This window comes from Pelophylax lessonae, assembly GCF_965119305.1.
Source record: "Pelophylax lessonae genome assembly, chromosome: 3".
NCBI lineage: Eukaryota > Metazoa > Chordata > Amphibia > Anura > Ranidae > Pelophylax > Pelophylax lessonae.
In genome coordinates, this window is record NC_138770.1 from 48863257 (window position 1) to 48886340 (window position 23084).

The 23084-nt window shown below is 43.1% G+C and overlaps 1 protein-coding gene and 1 pseudogene across 2 annotated transcripts in view; one reads left to right on the forward strand and one right to left on the reverse strand.

The window, feature by feature from the left end:
- LOC309550900 (3-galactosyl-N-acetylglucosaminide 4-alpha-L-fucosyltransferase FUT3-like) overlaps positions 1–23084 on the forward strand; it is a 1045386-nt gene that overhangs the window by 165005 nt on the left and 857297 nt on the right. The gene's annotated exons all lie outside the window — the stretch shown is intronic.
- On the reverse strand, positions 8212–9991 carry LOC309550310 (E3 ubiquitin/ISG15 ligase TRIM25-like; annotated as a pseudogene). The gene has a single exon. The product of its transcript is annotated as an E3 ubiquitin/ISG15 ligase TRIM25-like (transcript).

Below are 23084 nucleotides of genomic sequence, written 5' to 3' on the forward strand. Positions count from 1 at the left end.
GTCAAAATCAAACAATCTCTTTTTTTTTTTATTTCAATAATTGGCTTTTTTATCAAAAATGACAATTTTTAAGAACTTTTTTTGTGTGATTAATAGTTAATGGGGTATGACCCAGAACCCTAGGCACTTTTTAGGGGCATTTATTGGGTTTTAGGGCTTCAAAATTGTGTTTTTTGATTACCGAAGTTCGGGTCCCATTGATTTCAATGGGGTTCTGAAATCCGGGCCGAACTTTCGGGAAGTTCGGATGTTCTGGCCGAACCAAACTTTTCAAAAGTTCGATCCTCCCTAATGGGCAGGAAGTTGAGTAAGGGCAAGATGGCCCCCACTCAACTCTATGCCCTTGGAGGACCAGAGCGGCGTCAAATGTCACTTCCGCTCATGGTCCTAAAGGGACATATTTTTTTTTTAAATATTAAAAAAAATGAAATTTTTTTATTGCTTTTAAGTGTAAATATGAGATCTGAGGTCTTTTTGACCCCAGATCTCACATTAAAGAGGACCTGTCCTGCCTAATTCTATTACAAGGGATGCTTACATTCCTTGTAATAGGAATAAAAGTGATAAAAAAAAAAGTTTTTTTAAAGGGACAGTGTAAAAATAAAATTTAAAGTAAAATAAATAAGAAAAATAAAATATAAGTGTCCCGTCCCTCCGAGCTCGCACGCAGAAGCAAGCGTATACGCAAGTCACCCCCACATATGTAAACAGTGTTCAAACCACACATGTGAGGTATCACCGCCATCATTAGCGTGAGAACAATAATTCTAGTACTAGATCTCCTCTGTAACTCTAAACTGGTAACCTGTAGACATTTTTAAAATGTCGCCTATGGAAAGTTTGTCACCATTCCACTAGCGTGCGCAATTTTGAAGCATGACATGTTGGGTATCTATTTACTCGGAGTAACATTATATATCACATTATAGAAAAAAAACTGAGCTAACATTACTGTTTTCTCCTATTTTTTAATTAAAAAAAGTGTATTTTTTCCCAAAAAAAATGCATTTGTAAGACCGCTGCACAAATACGATGTGACAAGTATTGCAACAATCTCCATTTTATTCTCTAGGGTCTCTGCTAAAAAAAACAAACATACAATGTTTGGGAGTTCTAATACATTTTCTAGCAAAAAATACTGATTTTAACTTGTAGACAACATGTGTCAGAAATAGGCCTGGTCCTTAAGTGCTTAACTATTGTTTGCTTTGCAGGTATGCCATTCAGCTGCAGCACTGATCTGTTTACGCTGACATCAACATGGTTGTTTGCTTTCAGAATACATGAATCAGTGACTGCAGAACTGTAGGGGGTGATTTCATCACTGCAGTTAAAAAAGAGAGCATATTTGCCGAAAGCAAGGGGGCTGGAGTGGTCAGAGGGCAGATCACCCCTATGCTTTGGCAAATATTTGTACTCTGTAACTTTTTTGGCACAGATTGCAATAAAAAAAAGTTGTTGTTGTTTTATTAAATTAAAGTGATTGTAAAGTCTTGTTTTTTTTTTCCTGCTCTGTTGCAGTGGATTTGCACAGAGCAGCCCATATCCTCCTCTTCTCTGGTCCCTCTTTGCAGCTCCTGGCTCCTCCCTTCAGTCGAGTGCCCCCACAGCAAGTAGACTTTGACAGCCGTGGAAGCCAATGGCGCAGCGGTTGTGTCTCAGCCAATCAGGAGGGAGAGTCCCGAATGGCTGAGGAACTCATAGATATCACTGGGCAGAGATCAGGTTCAGGTAAGTATTAGGGGGGGGTGCTGGGGAAGTTGTTGCACACAAAAGGTGTTTTATCTAAATGCATAGAATGCATTAAGATAAAAAACCTTCTGACTTTACAACTCCTTAAATGTTTAATTGTTACTATGTGTTATTGTTAACCGTTGTTAGCTTTGCAGGAACGCCATTCAGCTGCAGCACTGATCTGTTTATTCTGACAGAAACAGGTTTTGCTTTTTAGAATACATAAATCAGTGATTGCAGCGCTGTAGGAGGTGATTTCACCATCGCAGTTAAAAACAAAAAAGCATCTATGCCGAAGCGTGAGGACTGGGGTGGACAGTTGATGGATCGCCCCTATGCTTCGGCATATATTTTTTACTATTTTTTGGCACAGATTGCAATAAAAAAAAGTTGTTTTATCGAGTTAATGTTTTATTGTTAATGTGTTTTACTTTTAACCATTGTTTGCTTTGCAGGAATGCCATTCAGCTGCATCACTGATCTGTTTATTCTGACAGCAACAGGGTTTGCTGTCAGAATACATAAATCAGCAATTGCAGCGCTCTAGGAGATGATTTCACAACCACAGTTAAAAAAATAGTGTATATGCTGAAGCATGGGGGCTGGTGTGTACAGTGAGTGGGTCCCCCCTATGCTTTGGCATATAGTTTAACTCTTTTTTTTGGCACAGATTGCAATACAAACATTGTTGTTTTATTGAGTTAATGTTTATTGTTGCTGTGTTTCATTGTGAACTGTTGTTTGCTTTGTAGGAATGCCATTTAGTTGCAGCACTGATCTGTTTATTCTGGCAGCAACAGGGTTTGCTGTCAGAATACATAAATCAGTGATTGTAGTGCTCTAGGAGGTAATTTTACCACAGCAGTTAAATAAAATAATACATATGCTGAAGCATGGGGGCTGGGGTGGACAGTGGGCGGATTGTCCCTATGCTTCGGCATATATATTTTTCAATTTTCTTGGCATAGATGTCTTCGTCCACATCAATAAATGTAAATGGAGGAATTTTCATGGGCTGAACGAAAGAAAAAAAAAAAAGAACACTGCGTGTATGCCCATCATTGGTAGTTGGTGGATGCAGGGCGGTGTATTCTAAGGGAGGGCATACCACACTTTTTATGGTGGAGATTTCTTCATCCACATTGGTCGATGTGAATGGAGGGATCTGTTAGGTTCTCTTTTTTCGTTCAGCCCACAGGCTGCATGGAAAAAAAGAACATTACAATGTATGCCCAACAAGGACCAGCAACGTACTAGTACGTCGCTGAACTTTAAGTGGTTATACCAAGATGATGCCTTCAGGCTTAGGCATTATCTTTCAGCTAGTGATCGGCTTTTATGTAAAAGTTGCTAATTAGCCGCAGGACTGCTTTTGCAAGCAGTGGGAGGTGGTGTCCCCCTCCCTTGTGTGCAAAGGGCAGTGGGAGGGAGTGCCCCCCTCCCTTGTGTGCAAAGGTGGCGATTGGTTATCAGGGTCCTGTATGCGGGTAGACTCCCAAAAAGTCTCATACATGGGGGATACCATACTCAGGTAGAAGCAGCAGAATGTATTTTGGGGTGTAATTTCACATATAGCCATGGCATGTTTGAACAATATATCATTTAGGTGACAGCTTTGCGTAAACATTTTTTTCAAACACTTGTGGAAAAAAAAAAATATTCAATGGGCTCAACATGCCTCTCCACAAATTCCTTGGGGTGTCTACTTTCCAAAAAGGGATAATTTGGGGGTGGGAGGGTGTACTGCTCTGTCATTTTAGCACCTCAAGAAATGAGATAGGCAGTCAGAAAGTAAAAGCTGCGTAAATTGCAGTATGTATACCATAGCTTGTAGAAGCTATAACTTTTGCGCAAATCAATCAATATTTTCTTACTGGGATTTTTTTTACCAAAGACATGTAGCTGAATATATTTTGGCCTAAATGTATGACAAAAATTGAGTTTATTGGATATTTTTTTAAAACAAAAGATAGAAAAATTGTTATTTTTCTTTTGATCAGTGGTGATCGAATACCACCAAAAGAAAGCTTTATTTGTGGGAAAAAAAAGAACATCAATTTTGTTTGGGTACAGCATTGCACGACCGCGCAATTACCAGTTAAAGTGGCGCAGTGCCAAATTGCAATAAATGCTCTGGCCAGGAAGGGGGTAAAACCTTTCAGAGGTTAAGTGGTTAAACATCACCGTGTGGCTGGTCCTTTACCGATACCCCTATACAATACAACACTTGGCTTCTACAAACAGGACCAGCCATGTCAGACATGACATTCTTAGTGAAGGTTTTATTTTACTTATTTACCTAAAGCTTTAGCGCACTGTGCTGTTTGGGGAGGGCCATTTCTCATAACCCCCCAAAAGAGGGCTACATATATTTCACTGATCCCCATCATTGCGCGCTCTTGTCACGTTTGCAGGAACATGCAGAGAGGGGGGACAGGCTGTAGCAGGAGTTCCTGGGCTCCCTGCCCACTTTGTCTTCCCAATGGGGACATCACCTTCCCCCCAGTGCAGCCTGCAGAGAGAAGTTAATTCTCCATTTGATGGGGTGCGCTATGGAAACTGCATGTGTTACCAGGGAAAGAGTAAAGCCCTGTACACACGCACAGATTGTTGGCCAACTGATCGGCCAACTTTTGTCCAGTGTTGTTTGTTGGTTGAAATGTGCTCTAGACTTGCACTGGACTTTTGTTGGCCAACAAAAACCAACTTCAGAAGTGATGTCATGTGATGGTTGACTTTCCCTGTGTTTTTTCTTCTCTGAGCATGCCCAGTCTTGCTCATCTGATTTTTGTCTGCCGAAATCTGTACTGACTGAGGAACAATCCGCCGTTTTTTGTTGGCCAACAAAAGTTTTATAGCATGCACACCAGATGTTTTTCGGCCGAAAATTCGCAGTTGGTTGTCAGAAGCATCATACTAACAAGCCTACAACCGGCAGATCGGACATTGGCCAACAATTTACGGCCAACAATCTGTGCGTGTGTACGGGGCTTAACACCCTGTCTCATTCATTTACCAGAGACCCATATATACAGCCCTGGGTAAGCTCTATGTCAGTCCATGATGGAGCTTACACTGGGTTAAGGACCTTCCTCCCATGCCCATGTGACATAGCTCGGGCCTGGTGATTGGATGCTCACTACATCATGAGAGGAAGGGGAGCTACTCCCATTCTCCCCCATACCAGAAAGTACTGGGGATTTCCCAAGGGCCTCGGCTAGCGATCAATGCAGTGGGGGAGCACAGGTAAGGTAAATGATAGCAGTAGAGAAGGTCCGCTATAAAGAAAACCATTAATTGAAGTGATTTGTTAGAATAGGGACTGGTAATAGTATTGATACATAAGAAAAGAGACACTTTACATTTGTAATTCTTTATAATGGGTATATTTATATAAGAATAGACACATACCAATGAAACATTAGACTAGAAATACTCTATCATTGGATTACATTAGAAGTAATTTATACCAGTGATACATCAGATTAGGAGTACTCTATCACTTTATTATATTACAAGTACAGGTCATTTATATCACTGATACATTAGACTGGGAGTACTCTAGTATTGTAAAAATAGAGTACTTTGTAGAAGTTTGGTGATTTATGCTGGATTACAACCAGGGATTTTCTTTTTTTGTTAATAAAGGACTCTTTATTTATATGTCACATTTTTTTGGGGGTGTGCGGGGTGTGGGGGTGGTAGGAAGGTGCACTACATTCCTTTATCATACATATGCGGGGGTAGTATCTAGGGGCTCCCTTATTTTTAAAGGGGGCTTCCAGATTTTATGTGAAATGTGGAAAGAGTAACACCCCATCCCATTCATTTACCAGAGACCAATATATATAGCCATGGGTAAGCTCTATGTCGGACCATGTCGCAGCTTACACTGGGATAAGGATCTTCCTCCCCCGCCCATGTGATATAGCTGGTGCCTGGTGATTGGATGCTCACTACATCATGAGGGGAGGACTCCCATTTTCCCCATGCCAGAAAGTACTGGGGATTTCCCAACGGCCCCAGCTAGCGATCAATGCAGTGGGGGAGCTCAGGTAAGGTAAATGTTAGCAGTAGAGAAGGTCCGCTATAAAGAAAACCATTAATTAAAGTGATAAGTTAGAACAGGGACTGGTAATAGTATTGATACATAAGAAAAGAGACACTTTAAGTTTGTAATTCATTTACTGGTTATATTTATATAAGAATAGACACGTAATAATGATATATTAGACAAGGAGTACCCTACCATTGTATTACATTAGAATTAATTTATAACAGTGATACATTAGATTATTAGTACTCAATCGTTATATTAGATTAGTATGGGTAATTTATAGCACTGATACATTAGACTGGGAGTACTCTAGTATTACAGTGTAGAACCATTGTGACTTATATTGGATTACAACCAGGGATTTTTGGGGGGTTAATAAAGAACTCTTTGTTTATAAGTCATATTTTTTTTTTGGGGGGGGCGTAGGAACATACATACATACACCTTAATCATTCATGTGCGGGGGGTGGTATCTAGGGGCTCACTTATTTTTAAAGGGGGCTTCCAGATTTTAATAAACCCCTGCCCACAGGCCCGCACAACCACCGTGCCAGGGTTGTGAGGAAGAAGCCCTTGTAATCATCAACATAGGGAAAAGGTGCTTTCCCAGGGGGTCCCCCTGACAAGGCATTTCCACCCCAGGTTGGGGGCATGTGGCCTGGTGTGGCTCATGGGGTGGTGGGGGGGTCACATACACATCCCCACCTTTCTAGACCAGCTAAGCTGCATGCTCAGATTAAAGGTCTGGCATTGATTTTTAGGGGGACAACCATGTATGTGTTCTTTTTTTGCATGTGGCTCCCCCTTTCTGGTATGTCTTACTTGCTGTAGGATGTGCTACAGCGAAAGTGACAGTTACAGAGAAATAATTTGTACAGTTTAAATGAAATGTAATGTGGTGGCTCCTTAAAAAAAGATAGGGACCCCTTTAAAGGTCCCGTAGAGGTTTGCTATGTATTTTGGGGGACCTTTGGAGGGGTCTATTAAAAAAAAAAGCCAACAAGGAAATGTCATTTTCTGGCAAATTAAAGCTTTTTTTTTCCCTTTGCTATCACTTTGATAGCTTGTGATTGACTATCACAGTGATGACTCAGTAAAACCCACCCAAATAAGAATGGGGGAAAATATATATTGTTTCCTAGTCACAGGAGAAAAATATAAACAGAAAAAAAAGCCTTTGTGTAAATTTAAAAAAAAATCAAAAATAATACAGGTATAATTTAAAAAATAATACAGGTAACAAATAATAGTGGTAAAATAAATCATCTTGTTGAGGGTCAGAGTTAGGGGCAAAGGTGAAGGTTAGGGTCAGTGTGTTTAAGGTATAATTAAAAAACATTTTTATTAAATTATTATTATTATTATTATTATTATTATATTATATATATATATATATATATATATATATATATATATATATATATATATATATATATATATATATATATATATATATATATATATATATATATGTATATATATATATATATATATATATATATATATATATATATTATATTATATTATTTTATTAATGTTATTATTATTATTATTTTTATTAAACTGTAAGTTTGTTTAAGTAATTGAAAAAAAGAAAAAGCAAAATGTGCAGTTGGCCCTACTACAAATACAGGCAACAAAATAATGTAGACATAAGTGGTATTGCCATGAACCTCAGGAATATAATTTATTTTGGGATATTTTTTTGGTGGTAAGTCATGGTAATTGCAAGAAATATACAGCTACATTTTTTAGAAATATATATATTTTTACTATTTTGTTCCAGTTTTTCTTTGATAAAGTATGAAAAAAAATCAGGAGATATCTATCCATTAACATTTATCACCCACGTTATCCTGTAAAAATCCCAGTATAATTCATCTGCATACACCAATTAGTTGCAATGGGATGTATAGTGTTTCCTAACACATGTCAACATGGCAAAACTACATAGTTACACAGTTGTTGTGAGGCATGCTGGGAAGTGTAGTCAATAACCATATCAGTTGTCAATGGAAGAATTTTATGGATAGATATATGGATGATAGGCAGCTCAAGCCCACTACTTTACACTATGAAGAGACAAGGACTCACTGCTCAAGGTGGTGTACTTGCCTGATGACTCACACAGGTGCATGCCCCGGCTCGCCTCCATGGAAACTTTATAAAAGAAAAGGAATTGGCAGCACTCCAGGTTGAGTCAAAATCCAGATTTATTGACTGGATATCCAAATTATGACAATCGTGACAAGGTAGACTTGTTTCACACACTGACTGTGTGCTTAATCATTACAAGTAATGGTGAATTTTGACTCAACCTGGAGTTCTGCCAATTCCTTTTCTTTTATTACTTTACACTATGGAAGGTCCCACCAGTAAGAATCAGCCTCCCTGTGATGTCACCAGTCTATGGCCAGATTTGTCACATGTCCCATTCCCGCCCATCAATCTTGATATAACCCTCCCCTACATATACCGCAGCATGGAGGGGCTCAGTGAAGATGTCAATGAAGGTGTGGATGTGTTGAATAGAAATATCCAACTCATAAAAAGAGAGACGCCCCGCTTTATAATCCAGACACACCCTGACTTTGTGTATTGGAATTTTGGTTATTTTATTGGTTGATCGCTGGTTATGTTTCACTAATAACTTATCACCGATCCTCTCCAGACACCAGGACTTCTCATTACATCCAATCTCTGACATCTCTCCTGTTCTGTCTATACTGGGGTAACACATCCCAAGTCTCCATTTCTGTGATCCCCCAACATCTACATCCCAGTAATGTTGCCCTGAGGAGAAACTCTGAATGCTCAACACCTGAGGAGATATCACGTTCCTATATTGTGCTTGTTGGCCCTGAAATCTATCTAATGTATTAAAGGAAAACCCAATGCCAATCGACGGAGAAACATTCCTGTCTAGAGTAGAACCAGAAACACTACCAGTGGTGACATTGTAGACCTGAAATCTCTTTGGTGTAATAGGGCGATTCAGATTTTTATTTGTCTTGTGTGCGGTCTTTCTATCTTCTGAGATATTTAGGTAATTATTTGCAGTGTCTGAATCCAGTAATATATCTGAAGGTTTTGGTATAATTGCTCCATATACCTTTGTTATTATATCAGATAATCCTGTATGTAATATGTGTGAGATTTCAGTCACATCCAGATCCCCCCCACCATGAAGGAGTTTATCACGTCTCTCTTTGTCCCCCTCATCTCCATCCTCAGTATCACACAAGTCACCTGTGTCTGATTCCAGTAAGAAAGTCAGTGGATCCGTCATGTTACAGATCTCCTCGATTTGACGCATCTTCCTGGACAGATCGTCCTTCTTTATCTCCAGATCTGGGATAAAATCAGTGGCTGGAAATGAGACTTTTTCTGCTTTTATACTTATCTCTTTAAGAACTCTCCTCTCCAGGATGTCCAGTTGTCTCCTGATGTCTCTAAATAAGGCGGTGACTCTCTTGGTTACACCGTCTGCACTGGCTTGCACTTTTCGTTTGTACTTCTGCAGACTCTTGATGCTTTCCTCCATCTCCTTTCTCTTTTTCTCCAACTTCTGCAGAGCATTGGTCAGGTTCTCCTTCCTCGTCTCAGATGCCTCCTCCAGTGCCTCCACCTGGTGTTCCTGATGGTCTCCATGCAGCCTGCAGGACCCACAGAGACAGGCCGAGTCCTCTGTGCAGTAATACTCCAGGATCTTCTCATGGACGGAGCATTTTCTGTTCTTCTGGGGAGCGGTGAGGTCAGATAGGACATGTTGGGATGACTTGCTGTGGACTCTCAGATGGTCATCACACAGAGAAGCTTCACAATGCAGACAAGATTTAACAGCGGGTACAGGAGAGTGAACACAGTACGTACAGAGGATCTGGCTCTTATCCTCCTTCTTCTCTGGCTCGGTAGATTAGAAACTCTCCATTATGTTGCGCAGTGTTATATTCCTGCTAAGTTCAGGCCGCACCGGAAACTCATCTCTGCATTCAGGACAGAAATAAACTCCAGACCTCCCCTGTGTATCCAGCACACCTTCTATACAGTCTCGGCAGAAGCTGTGTCCACATTTTAGCATTACAGGATTGGTATAAATGTTCAGACAGATGGAACAGTCCAACTCCTTCCTCGCATCAGAGAACGCCATCGCTGACTGCAAAACAGAGAAACGAAACTAAGTAGATGTGTGTCAGAGGGAGGGAGTAAAGGGAGGGAGTCAGAGGGAGGGAGTAAAGGGAGGGAGACAGAGGGGAATTTACGTAAATATCTATGTGTGCAGAACAAGAGGGAGTGGAGGGAGGGGAGAGATCTGCCGAACACACCGACAAGGATTTGCTAATAAGATCAGAACAATGGGAGAAATAATCAGAGAGCCAATGAGTTACAGTGATATTATACTATAATTCCATCACCCAATTTTTCAGGGGCTTTAAATATGAGGGGGATGAGGGGATAGGTGGGACCCTTACCCTCCAAAGCCCTGTAGCTGTTCTGGGGGAGAGGTGCACGTGGAATTAACTGTACTGGGTGAGATTTGTGCTGGGAGACAAGGTGTACTGGGGAAAGCTGTAATGAGGGAGGGCTCTACTGGGAACGAGCTGCACTAGGTATTAGGAATGACTGAACGGTTCGGGTCGACCATCGGTTCGGCCCGAACATTGGGTGTTCGAGGTTCGGCCGAATTTAGAACTTTTTGCCCAAAAAGTTCGGAATTCGGCAACCAGAACCGACCAAAATGCAATGGTTCAGGAAATGGGCTTTAAAAGCCTGTGATTGGACCAGAACCATTACCATTGAGGGGGCAGGAGAATGCTAGGAATGTGATTGGAGTGACTAGGGGGTCCCTAGGCCAATCATTAGTGAATACGCCCCCCAGTAAATAAGATAGCCCCCGACAAATTCCTAGCATTGTTATACAGGACATGGAAGAGAGTGGAAGCAGTTCTGTTAATTTTTCTTTAAAAGTGTCATTTAGCATTTATTAGTGTGAGGAAAGGGATATCTAGTGTAGTTAGAGTGCTCCTTTACACTTTAGTTAGCTTCAAAAATTTAGTTTCTGTAGGGAAAGTGTGAAGTGTCAGGGTGACCGTAATGTAGTGTAGGGTTAACTGACTGCTATGGCAGGGTGACCAAACCCTTCCATATCAGGGTGACCGCTATAGAGAAAAGCTAGTTTCTCTCAAGTCACTTTCGCTGCAGTAATATGGCTTCAGAACGTCAGCATTCTTTTTGGCTGCAGGCGTCTATAGTGATTTTTTGAGCACATGTTTGGAGTCAGGCATGACATCTGAACATGTGTATAGGGGGTATATATACACACACATGTCTGTATATATACACCTGCACATATATAGGTGTGAAAGGAGCAGAAAAAACTACTTGCGCTAATGAAATAATTAACACCAATATAGTTACGCTCCTATCACACCTATATATGTCTAGGTGTGTATATACATATAAGTATGTGTGTATATACACCACTATACACAAGTTCAGATGTTTTGCCTGCCTCCAAAGAACCCAAAAAAATGCCCAAAAAAACGCTAGCGTCAAAAAAAAAAACGCCCAGGTGTGTTGTTGCAGGCATTTTTTGGGGGTTTTTGGAGGCAGGAAAACTGAAACTTCACAGGTACACCTTTTAGACCCCCCCAAACACAAAATCACACAAAAAAGTTCTTAAAAATTGTCATTTTTGATAGATTTTTGATAGAGAGCCAATTATTGAAAAAAAAAATTAAAATTAAAAAAAAAAAAAAACATTCTTTGGATTTAGTGTCTGGGGGGTCTAAAAAAGTGTACCTGTGAAGTTCCAGCTCTGTAGCATGTCCAGAACCATAAAAAAAAGATTGTTTGTATTAGAACACTTACAGAACAGGTTGTTGGCTTCTCGCTTTTCACACCTTGCCGGTTTAGTAGCAAGCGTTTTTTTGGGCATTTTTTTGGGGTTCTTTGGAGTCAGGAAAAACATCTGAACTTGTGTATAGTTACCACTATACACAAGTTCAGATGTTTTGCCTGCCTCCAAAGAACCCCAAAAAAATGCCCAAAAAAACGCTAGCGTCAAAAAAAAAAAACGCCCAGGTGTGTTGTTGCAGGCATTTTTTTGGAGTTTTTGGAGGCAGGCAAAACATCTGAACTTGTGTACACACACATACTTATATGTATATATACACCTAGACATATATAGGTGTGATAGGAGCGTTACCATATTCGTGTAAATGATTTCATTAGCGCAAGCATATATTTCTGCTACTATCACACCTATATATGTCTAGGTGTGTATATACATATAAGTATGTGTGTATATATACCCATATACAGAAGTTCAGATGTTTTGCCTGCCTCCAAAGAACCCCAAAAAATGCCCAAAAAAACGCTAGCGCCAAAAAAAAACCGCCCAAGTGTGTTGTTGCAGGCAATTTTTGGGGTTTTTTGGAGGCAGGCAAAACATATGAACTTATGTATAGTGGTATATATACCACTATACACAAGTTCAGATGTTTTTCCTGACTCCAAAGAATCCAAAAAATGCCCAAAAAAACGCTTGCTACTAAACCGGCAAGGTGTGAAAAGCGAGAAGCCAACAACCTGTTCTATAAGTGACAAAATACAAACAATCTTTTTTTTTTTCTGGTTCTGGACATGCTACAGAGCTGAAACTTCACAGGTACACTTTTTAGACCCCCCAGACACTAAATCCGAAGAATTTTTATTTTTTTTTCAATAATCGTCTCTCTATCAAAAATGACAATTTTTAAGAACTTTTTTTGTGTGATTTTGTGTCTGGGGGGTCTAAAAGGTGTACCTGTGAAGTCTCAGCTCTGTAGCATGTCCAGAACTATAAAAAAAAGATAATTTGTATTAGTGCAATTATAGATCTGTAATATGGCTTCGCTCTTTTCACACCTTGCCGGTTTAGTAGCAGGCGTTTTTTGGGGAATTTTTTTGGGTTCTTTAGAGGCAGGCAAAACATCTGAACTTGTGTATAGTGGTATATATACCCGTATACTAGGGCTGAACGATAGTCGATGTACTATCGACTATCGTGCAGCAGGGGTGGGCGATATTCGCATCACCGAGGATGCGATATTAATGAGGCAGGGAGAAGTTGGGACTCGGGGAGGAGGACTCACAGTTCAGCGCCAGTTCGGGACTCGGAGAGGAGGACTCACAGTTCAGCACCAGCGGTGAGCAGCGTGTGCCGTGAGCAGCTGCACAGCCAACCAATCACGCGTGCCTGCACACCTGATTGGTTCGCTCGGTGCTGCTACTCGCGGCGTGATTGGTTCGCTGTGCCGCCCATCAAGAGAACTAGCTTCAGGGCGGCAGACTCACTGAACGTGTGGGCTGCGCTGCACGGATGATTGTCGAGTCAGGCTCACAGGCTGTGTTCTTCTACCGGCTCCTACCATCCACCACTGAGTCCCGAGAGTAACTGCCTAATCCAGATTCCACATCCACAATGTCACTGAGTGTCTATCCCTCCCTAGTGCTGCCTGGCCTGCTAGTATATATTATATACACTGTATACCATTATTAACCACTTTACCACTAGAGCATTTTGCTGTCTTACGTCTGGGCCACTTTTTGCGATTCGGCGCTGTGCGAATTTAACTGACAATTGCGACGCGCGACGCCGTACCAAAACGAAATTGACGTCCTTTTTTTCCCACAAACAGAGCTTTCTTTTGGTGGTATTTGATCACCTGTGCGATCTTTACTTTTTGCGCTATAAACAAAAAAAGAGCGTTTATTTTGAAAAAATAATATTTTTAACATTTTTTTATATAAAATTCCCCCCAAAAAAGATGTAAAAACCAATTTTTTTTTAATTTTTGGCCAATTTGTTTTCTGCTACCCATGTTTGGTAAAAAAAATCGCAATAAGCGTATTTTGATTGGTTTGCGCAAAAGTTATTGCGTTTACTAACAAAGGGAAAGATTTCTGTCATTTTTGGTGGTTTTTTTTTTAACGAGTAATGGCGGCGATCTGCGATTTTTTTTGCGGGACTGCGACATTGCGGCGGACAGATCGGACCCTTGACTGACATTTTTGACACTTTTGGGGGTACCAGTGACATTACTGCAGTAATCAGTGCTATATATATGCACTGTTACTGTAAAAATGACACTGGCAGTGAAGGGGTTAATTTTATTGGAGAGGGAGGGGTTAATGTATGCCTGGTGCTTACTGACGTGTGGGGGGGGAGGTGACTGAGTGAGACATGTGTGAGAGCTATAATGAACACTCCGATCTGTCACTCCCTGTCACTGATGAGATCCGCCCGCTTGTGTTTACACAGGCGGGCGGATCTCCACACTAGATCCCCAACGATTGGGGCAGAGCAGCGGCGATCGCCGCTGCTCCTCCCCTGGCCCGACTCACGCTGTGAATGAAAACAGCGGGAGCGCGCCTCCGGCGGCGCGCGAGCGTCGCCTACAGGGGAGGATTCTGGCGACGTAGGTCTACGTCGTCAGACGGGAACGAGCCACTTTGCCGCAGTACTATTCAAGTACTTAGCGGTAAAGTGGTTAACCATGGCTGTATCTAACTTAAATTATAATAAGAAGAAGGCTGTGCTGCTGCTGCCTGCAATACTCGAGTCCAGTCCATGTGCATGATTTCCATCCCAGCATCTCAGTAAAATTAACCCTGGCTGTCCCAGTGCCAGTGCAGTAACACAATCAGAAGAAGGCTGCTGCAATACTCATCCCATGTTGATCCCTCTACAGTAACATTAAGGTAATTGTTGACTTTTTAGCCTGGATTGACGGGTCCCTCAATATCGCAATATATATCGTTGAAAAAAAAATATCGCAATATATTTTTTTTCCAATATCGTGCAGGCCTACCGTATATACACAAGTTCAGATGTTTTTTCTGCCTCAAAAGAACCCAAAAAATGCCCAAAAAAATGCTTGCTACTAAACCGGCAAGGTGTGAAAAGAGAGAAGCCACTAACCTGTTCTGTAAGTGTTCTAATACAAACAATCTTTTTTTTTATGGTTCTGGACATGCTACAGAGCTAAAACTTCACAGGTACACCTTTTAGACACCCCAGATACTAAATCCAAAGACATTTTTTTTTATTTTTTTATTTTTCCAATAATTGGCTCTCTATCAAAAATGACAATTTTTAAGAACTTTTTTTTGTGTGATTGATAGTCCCTAGGCACTTTTTAGGGGCATTTATTGGGTTTTAGAGCTTCAAAATTGTGTTTTTTGATTACCGAAGTTCGGGTCCCATTGATTTCAATGGGGTTCTGAAATCCGGGCCGAACTTTCGGGAAGTTCGGATGTTCTGGCCGAACCGAACTTTTGAAAAGATCGATCATCCCTACTAGGTATGAGATTTGTAATGGGGAGAGGAGAGCTGTACTGAAGATCTGTACTAGGTAAGAGCTCTGTACTGAGCGGAGAGCTGTAACAGTGTAGTTCTGCACCAAGGGGAAAGCAGTACTATTGGAGATTTGTACTTGGAGAGAAGCTGTACTAGGGGAGATGTTTACTGGGAAAGCGCTGTAACAGGGATGATATGTTCTGGGGGAGAACTCTACTGGTGGATGATCTTTACTGGAGGGAGATCTGTGTTGAGAAAGATCTGTACTAAGAAAGATCTGTGCTAGGTAGGATATCTATACTGGGGGAGAGCTGTGCAGGGGAAGATTTATACTTGGGAGAGCTGTATTGGGGAAGATCTGTACTGGGGGAGATATGTGCTAGGGAAAATCTGTACTGGGGGAGAGCTGTACTAGGTAGAAGGTACTGGGGGATAGCTGTGCAGACAAAGATATTTACGTGGGGAGAGCTGTACTGGAGAGAGCTGTACTTGGTGAGATCTGCACTGGAGGAGAGCTGTACAGAGAGAAATGTGTACTGGGGTAAGATCCTTACTGGGTAGTGGATATGTACTTGGGAAGATCTGTACTAGGGGACAGCTGTACTGAGGGGAAAGCTGTACCAAGGGAGCTCTGTACTTAGGGAGATTTATACTGGGAGAAAGTTGTACAGGGGGTAATTTGTAATGGAGAAGAGCTTTATTGAGGGGTGATCTCTGCTGGAGGGAGATCTGTAATGGGTGAGAACTGTATTGGGGACGATCTACACTAGGTAGGAGACCTGTATTCAGGGAGAGCTGTACTAGAAAGCTGTACTAGTAAGCTCTGTACTGTACTTGGGAAGATCTATACTAGGTAGATTTGTAATGCGGGAGAACTAATCTGGGGAAGAGCTGTACTGGAGAAGATCTGTACTTGGCTACTGGAGGGAGATCTGTATTGGGGGAGAAATGTACTGGGGAAAATCTGAAATAGGAAGAAGATTTGTACTTGGGAAGAGCTAAACTGGGAGAGATCTGTATTGGTGAAGAGTTGTAATAGGTAGGGGATCTGTGCTAGGGGAAAGCTGTACAGGGGGAGATCTTTACTGGGTTAAAGTTGCACTAGGTAGGAGTTTTGTACTCGGGAAGATCTGTAATGGGAGAGAGCTGTACTGGAGGGGAGTTGTACTAGGGGAAATCTATAGAGGAGGAGCTGTATTAGGTAGGAGATCAATACTAGAGGAAACAGTACTGGTAGAGATCTTTACTGGGGAGAAATGTACAGGGCGCCTTGCACGCATCAATGCCCAAGACCAGGTGGAAATTGCGGCAGGTAACAAATCGAACATTAAGGCAGTTCCCTGACTTAGAGATGAGCCTTCACTGCAGTAAAACAATGTTACCCGTAAGCTGTGAGATTTATGATACCTTAGATAATGTTTGGGTTAAATAGAGTTCTTTGACCATGAGTGAAAGCTTTAAAACAGCAACAGGAATTTATTGGTAAATAACATTAGAGGTCTAAATTAATTCACAACAATTTATCTATAGTAAATACAAAATTGAAAATATTCATGGGTTAACTGAACAAATATGATACTCAAAACACAATGATAAAAAAACATCAAGACCAGGGGCGTGGTTTGACCTCGCTAGGAGATGGCCGCCTGAATCCTGCGCTCCCACCGACAGGGACTTTCGCTTTTATCTGCTGGAGAATCCCCGCCACTAATCTGCCCGGTAAACATGGGATCTACCTCCCGTGCGTCCTCGGTCACCCGCTCTCGCTCCCCGAGGGACAACGGTCCGTGGCTCAGCCAGAGTATCCCTGAGCTCTTCCGGACACAGGGATCCAACATGGCGCCCATAGGCCGCGTGGCTGCACCTCCTCCTCAGTCCCAGCTGTCCACCCGCTGCTACGCGGCCGTGACATCCTCTGGCACCAATCCATCTTCCCTGCCGTCCCTGCAACCCCCATCGCTGACTATAGAGGACCTTAGAGCGGTCGCCACGGACATCAAGGACACATTGGGGTCAGCAATCCGGGACCTGAAGGAGGAGATGAGGAATCTGACTGGCCGGGTGCAGGAGGTAGAAAATACCACAGCCCAACATGACAGAGTGCTCCGGTCTGTCACCCACACCATTGATTTACACTCCCTGCAACTGAGGGACCTCCAACGCCACATTGAGGACCTGGACAATCGGGGGAGATGCCACAACCTGCGGGTTCGTGGCCTGCCCGAATCTGTGGAGCTGGACATGCTTGCATCTACTGTTACAGGTATTTTCAACACCCTCCTTGACAGCCCCCTGCAATCTCCCATTGATATGGAGCCCATACACCGCGCTCTGAGGCCTAGGGGTAGGGATGGGGACCCCCCGCGTGATGTAGTTTGCTGCCTGGTGAACTACAGGCTGAAGGAGGAGGTCCTCAGCAAGGCAGTGGCGGCTGGTGCTCAAACTTTTTGGGGGGGCGCAAACAGAAAAATGAGTGACCAGCGGGCCCCCAATCAATGAAGAGTGCCACAGCGTGCCCCCAATCAATGCAGAGTGCCACAGCATGCCCCCAATCAATGCAGAGCACTACAGCATGCCCTCCAATCAATGCAGAATGCCACAGCGTGCCCCCAATCAATGCAGAGTGCCACAGCGTGCCCCCCAATCGAAGCAGAGTGCCACAGCATGCCCCCATCAATGATGTAAGGGGGGGTTGTGATGTTGTGATTGGGACCCTGGTGTAAAGAGGCTTTGATAGAGACACTGATGTAAGGAAGGCTCTGATGGGGACACTCTTGTAAGGGGAGCTCTGATCTGATAGGGGGGGGGTCTCTGTTACCCTAGTGTAAAGGGGTTTTTATGGAGACTCTTATGTAAGTGGATCTCTGATGAGGACCCTGATGTAACTTGGGGTTCAGATGGGGACTGTGATGTCAATAGAGCCCTGATGGTGATTCTAATGTAATGGGGACTGTGATTTAGAGGGGGGGGGGGCTGTGATGGAGACTCTGATAGGGATCCTAAAGTATGGGGGGCTCTAAAGTAAGGGGAACTTTGCTTTGTTTTACTGAAGTTTTTTCTCTTTTGTTCTGAATCATATCACACATGTGTTTCAGCCACTTGTATGGGCCTTAGCTATAATAAAATACTAGACACTATACAAGTAATTATATAGTGATCCACAGCTGTGTTGAAAAAGGAAGGGTAACAGGGAAATACAAAGGATAAAGTAAATACAAGAAACAACAAAAAACAAACCCAAACATTACATAATACAAATAAGCAAACATCATTGATGCAAACATGACTTTAGCTTGTTACATTTAAAAAAAACAAAAAAAAAACAAAAGAAAAAGAGGAAGGGACTGTCAGACAGACAGCTATGAAGGATGGCGGACCAATTTAGTTACAAGTCCAGGGCCCATCTACAGTTGAGACCTTGGAGTGCCCTGGTCCCCAACTTGAAGATCCACCAAACCTCCCTGGCAAGTGCCTGCGATGGCGGTCACCCCTCTCACAGCTTGAGGAATCTTCTCTATTCAATAAAACCTAAATCCATTCATATCACCAGAGTGTTGCTCTTTCAAATGTTGCGAGCCATTAGAAATTAGTTTGGCATTAGGATTTTGTGAATCGTAAAATTGTTCTCCCACTCTAACTTTTAGAGGAAGTGCAGCCATCGTCTTTCAGGGAACAAGCAGTACATTTAATGACATAAACTACATACAGTATGTACAGTAGTGTTGCAACCAGTGCCGGGACAAGGTCATCCAGCGCCCAGGGCAAAGATTCCAAATGGCGCCCCCTTCCCCATGATGTGCAAGCTTAGGGGATCCTATACCCAGCAGTCACTTGCATGTCAAAATCACTGCTGCTATCACTACTCCTGTCAGCCCTGCAACAGAAGGAAAGCGTCCCCAGTAAACCACTGCGCCCAGGGCTGTATTTACCTCCAGGCAAACACTGCGTCTGCCTTGGGCGACATTTTTCAGGGGGGCCACGTCATCCCCAGGCAGATGGGCAGAGGCGGATCCTCACCCTGATTAGTCGTCTCAGCATTCGCCTGCCTCCTCCAGCCAGCTCATCTAAACAGCCTAGACACTGGGGACAACCGCCTCAGATGACTTCAGCTCAGCAAGTCTTATCCCCCTCCCTACCTATCCCCTCCTCTCTGGCTGCCTGCATGCATTTAGAGTACAGAAGGGAGGAAGAGAGAGAGGAGTGCATACAGGAGAGAAAGAGAGAGGTGTGTGTATAGTGTACAGGGGGGAGAGAGAGAGGCCTTCTGACCCCATCCTTTGCCCTACTGACCCTGATCTTTGCCCCATTGACCCCATCATGTGCCCTGTTGACCCCATCTCCAGCCCTACTTACCCCTGTCCTATATCCTGCTGATCCTCTTCTATGTCCCGTCCTTTGCCCCACTGATCACATGCTCTGCCCTACTGACCCTGTCCTTTGGCCCGCCGGCCCCATCATGTACCCTTTAGACACCATCCCCTGGCCCTGCCCCACTGACTCCATGCTCTGCTCTACTGACCGCTGCCTATACCCTGCTGACCCTGTCCTATGTCCCACTGACCTCATTCTGTGTCCTACTGTCCCCGTCCTTTGCCCCCATTGACCACATGCTCTGCCCTACTGATCCTGTCCTCTGCCCTGCTGACCCCATCCCCTGCCCCACTGACCCCATGCTCTGCCTTATTGACCCCTGCCTTATACCCTGCGAACCCTTCCTATGTCCCACTGACCTCATCCTGTGTTCTGCTGACCCTGTACTCTTCCCCACTAACAACATATGTAGCACTTGGATGAATCATATCTCAGGGTCGGATAAGGAAGCCGCAACTGTTCACTGTGAACGGCTTCAGCTTCCTCATCAGACCCTGAGACAAGAACGATATACCGTGGCTGAGTTGGGACAAATTCAGATGGGGGGCGCCAATTTTAGTCTTGCCTAGGGGATCACAAAACCAAAATACCGCCCCTCCTGCCCATCTCTTGTCCTGGCTCTGGCTGCAACTAATATAGTATTTCATACTAAATTGTTCCCCAGTCGCTATAGATCTGAAGATGTTAGATGAATGTAGTGATGTCACAGCAGGCTCCACCCTATGTGTTTCATCATAGCTGACATCATCTGGGGCACTGACGCCGCATCGAGCTGTCACTTTTACTATAGGAAGCAGGGAAGCCAAGCCTTGTTTTGGATCCTATTAACCACTTGCTGACCGCTCACATGGGTACTACTGCGGCAAAGTGGCTCGATTCCGTCCAGCGACGTAGACCTACGTCGCTGGACTCCTCCCCTTGTGGGCGGCGTGCGCTCACCGCCGGAGGCTCGCTCCCGCTGTATTCAGTTACAGCGGGAGTCAAACCAGGAGAGGAGCGGCGGTGATCACCGCTGCTCTTCCCCGATCGTCTGGGATCGAGTGTGGAGATCCGCCCGCTTGTGTAAACAAAGCGGGCGGATCTCCGAAGTGACAGGCAGGGACAGATTGCAGGGTTCAGCGTAGCTGAACCTGCGATCTGTCCCTGTGTCACACAGTCCCCTCCCCCCACACACGTCAGTAAGCACCAGGCATACATTAACCCCTTGATCACCAATAAAAATTAACCCCTTCCCTGCCAGTGTCATTTTTACAGTAACAGTGCATATTTATAGCACTGATTACTGTAGTAATGTCACTGGTACCCCCAAAAGTGTCAAAAATGTCAGTCAAGGGTCCAATCTGTCCGCCGCAATGTCGCAGTCCCGCAAAAAAATTGCAGATCGCCGCCAGATCGCCGCCATTACTAGTTAAAAAAAAAAACAGTAAAGATGACATAAATTTCCCGTAGTTAGTAGCTGCGATAACTTTTGCGCAAACCAATCAAAATACGCTTATTGCGGGGTTTTTTTACCAAAAATATGTAGCAGAAAGCAAATTGGCAAGAAAAGTAAAAAAATTGTGATTTTTACATTTTTTTTTTGGGGGGGGGGGGATTTCATATAAAAAAAAATGTGAAAAATATTGTTATTTTTTCAAAATTGTCGCTCTTTTTTTTGTTTATAGCGCAAAAAGTAAAAATCGCACAGGTGATCAAATACCACCAAAAGAAAGCTCTATTTGTGGGGAAAAAAGGGCATACATTTAATTTGGGTATAGCATCGCATGACCATGCAATTGTCTGTTAAAATAACGCAGTGCCGAATCGCAAAATATGGCCTGGTCAGGAAGGGGGTAAAATCTTCCGGTCTTAAAGCGGTTAAAAATACGCTCATTGAGAATTTTTTTGTCAAAGACATGTAGCTAAATACATTTTGGCCTAAATATATGACAAAAATTGAATATATTGGATATTTTTTAACAGTCAAAGTATTAAAAATCAAATTTTTTTTATCAGTTTAGGCCAATTTGTATTCTGCTACATATTTTTGGTAAAAAAAAATCACAAAAAGCGTATAGTAATTGGTTTGTTTAATTGGTTTTATTTTTGTTTTTGTTTTTATAAGTAATGGCAGCGATCAGCGATTTTTAGCAGGACTGCGACATTGCGGTGCACAGATCAGACCCCTAACTGACATTTTTGACACTTTTTGGCAACCAGTGACATTAACTCATGATCTCTCTCTGCCTGTGTGACAGAAGATCCGCCTGCTTTGTTTACATAAGCAGGCGGGTCTTCTGTCAGTTTCCGTGACGATTGCGGCAGGCCGGCGGCGATCGTCGACGCTCCTCCCGCTGTCTGGCTCCCGCTGTGTCCAATCACAGCGGGAGTGCAGCACATAATCACGAAGATATATGTTATTATGCGCAGCCGAGCCACCCTGCCGCAGTATATCTGGGTGGGGCGGTTGGCAAGTGGTTAATCACTGGGTTTTTTGCTAAATAAACGTAAAAAAGACAGAAAAGTTTAAAATCCCCTGGAAGGCACCTGCTGTGATTGTACGCAGCCAGTGATTGACAGTCAGGACCTGCTGATTGACTATGTACATTCACTGCCTAGAGCTCTGTGTTGACAGTTAACACAGGACACTGTACACAGGGACCAATCTCTATGTTTCTCATCCCTGGAAAGCAGGGATGAGAAACTTAGAGATCTATTAGTGAAAGCAGCACATAATACACACATTACACATTGTTAAACACATATTTAACCCTTTGATTGCCCTAACTACTTGCCGCCTATAGGATGTCCTCGGGTTTCAGTGGTTATACCGGAATGATGGCTACAGGCATCATCCCAGTATAGATATTGTCAGCCGGGAATTCCCTGTAAGTCAAAAGCGTTTAGAGTGTCTAATTAAGATCCCCCCCCCCCCCGCCTTTCCTCGGCTCTCCTGTCCCATCACGGAGCCCAGGAGCAATGCGGCCAGCAGCAATTGCAGCCATAATAGAGAGTTATTGATGTTGTTCCTCTCTCTCTGTGATCTCGGAAACCTGGAGTGACGAGTAGTTTATCTCTTCTAGTTCCGCCTCTTTGTTTAGCTGGCCATCAACGGCCAGGAAAGCAGCCGATCAGACCGATCTGTGTCTGATCAGCTACATAGAAGGCCAGAGGAGAGATTTGGGGTCTAATAGACTCCAGATTTCTCCATCAAGAGGACCTGTCACGGCCCATGCTGTGACAAGGAATGTTGTTCATCCCTTGTGAGAGCAATAAAGTTAATCCAAAAAAAAAAAGTGTAAAAAAAAAAAAAATTCTATAAAATAAATAATAATAAAAAAAAATTAAAGGGCCCTGCCCACCGTGCTTGCGCAAATGTTAATAACTTATACGTTACTCCCGCATGCCTATGTAAAACAGTAATCACTCCACACGTGAGGTATTGTCACGAACATCAGGGCAAGAGCAATAATTCTAGCACCAGACCTCCTGTGCAACTCTAAACTGGTAACCTGTACAGGCATTTAAAGTGTTGCCCGTGGGGAATTTTTAAACACCGTAGTTGTCCGCCATTCCGCAGGCAGACGCAATTTTAAAGCG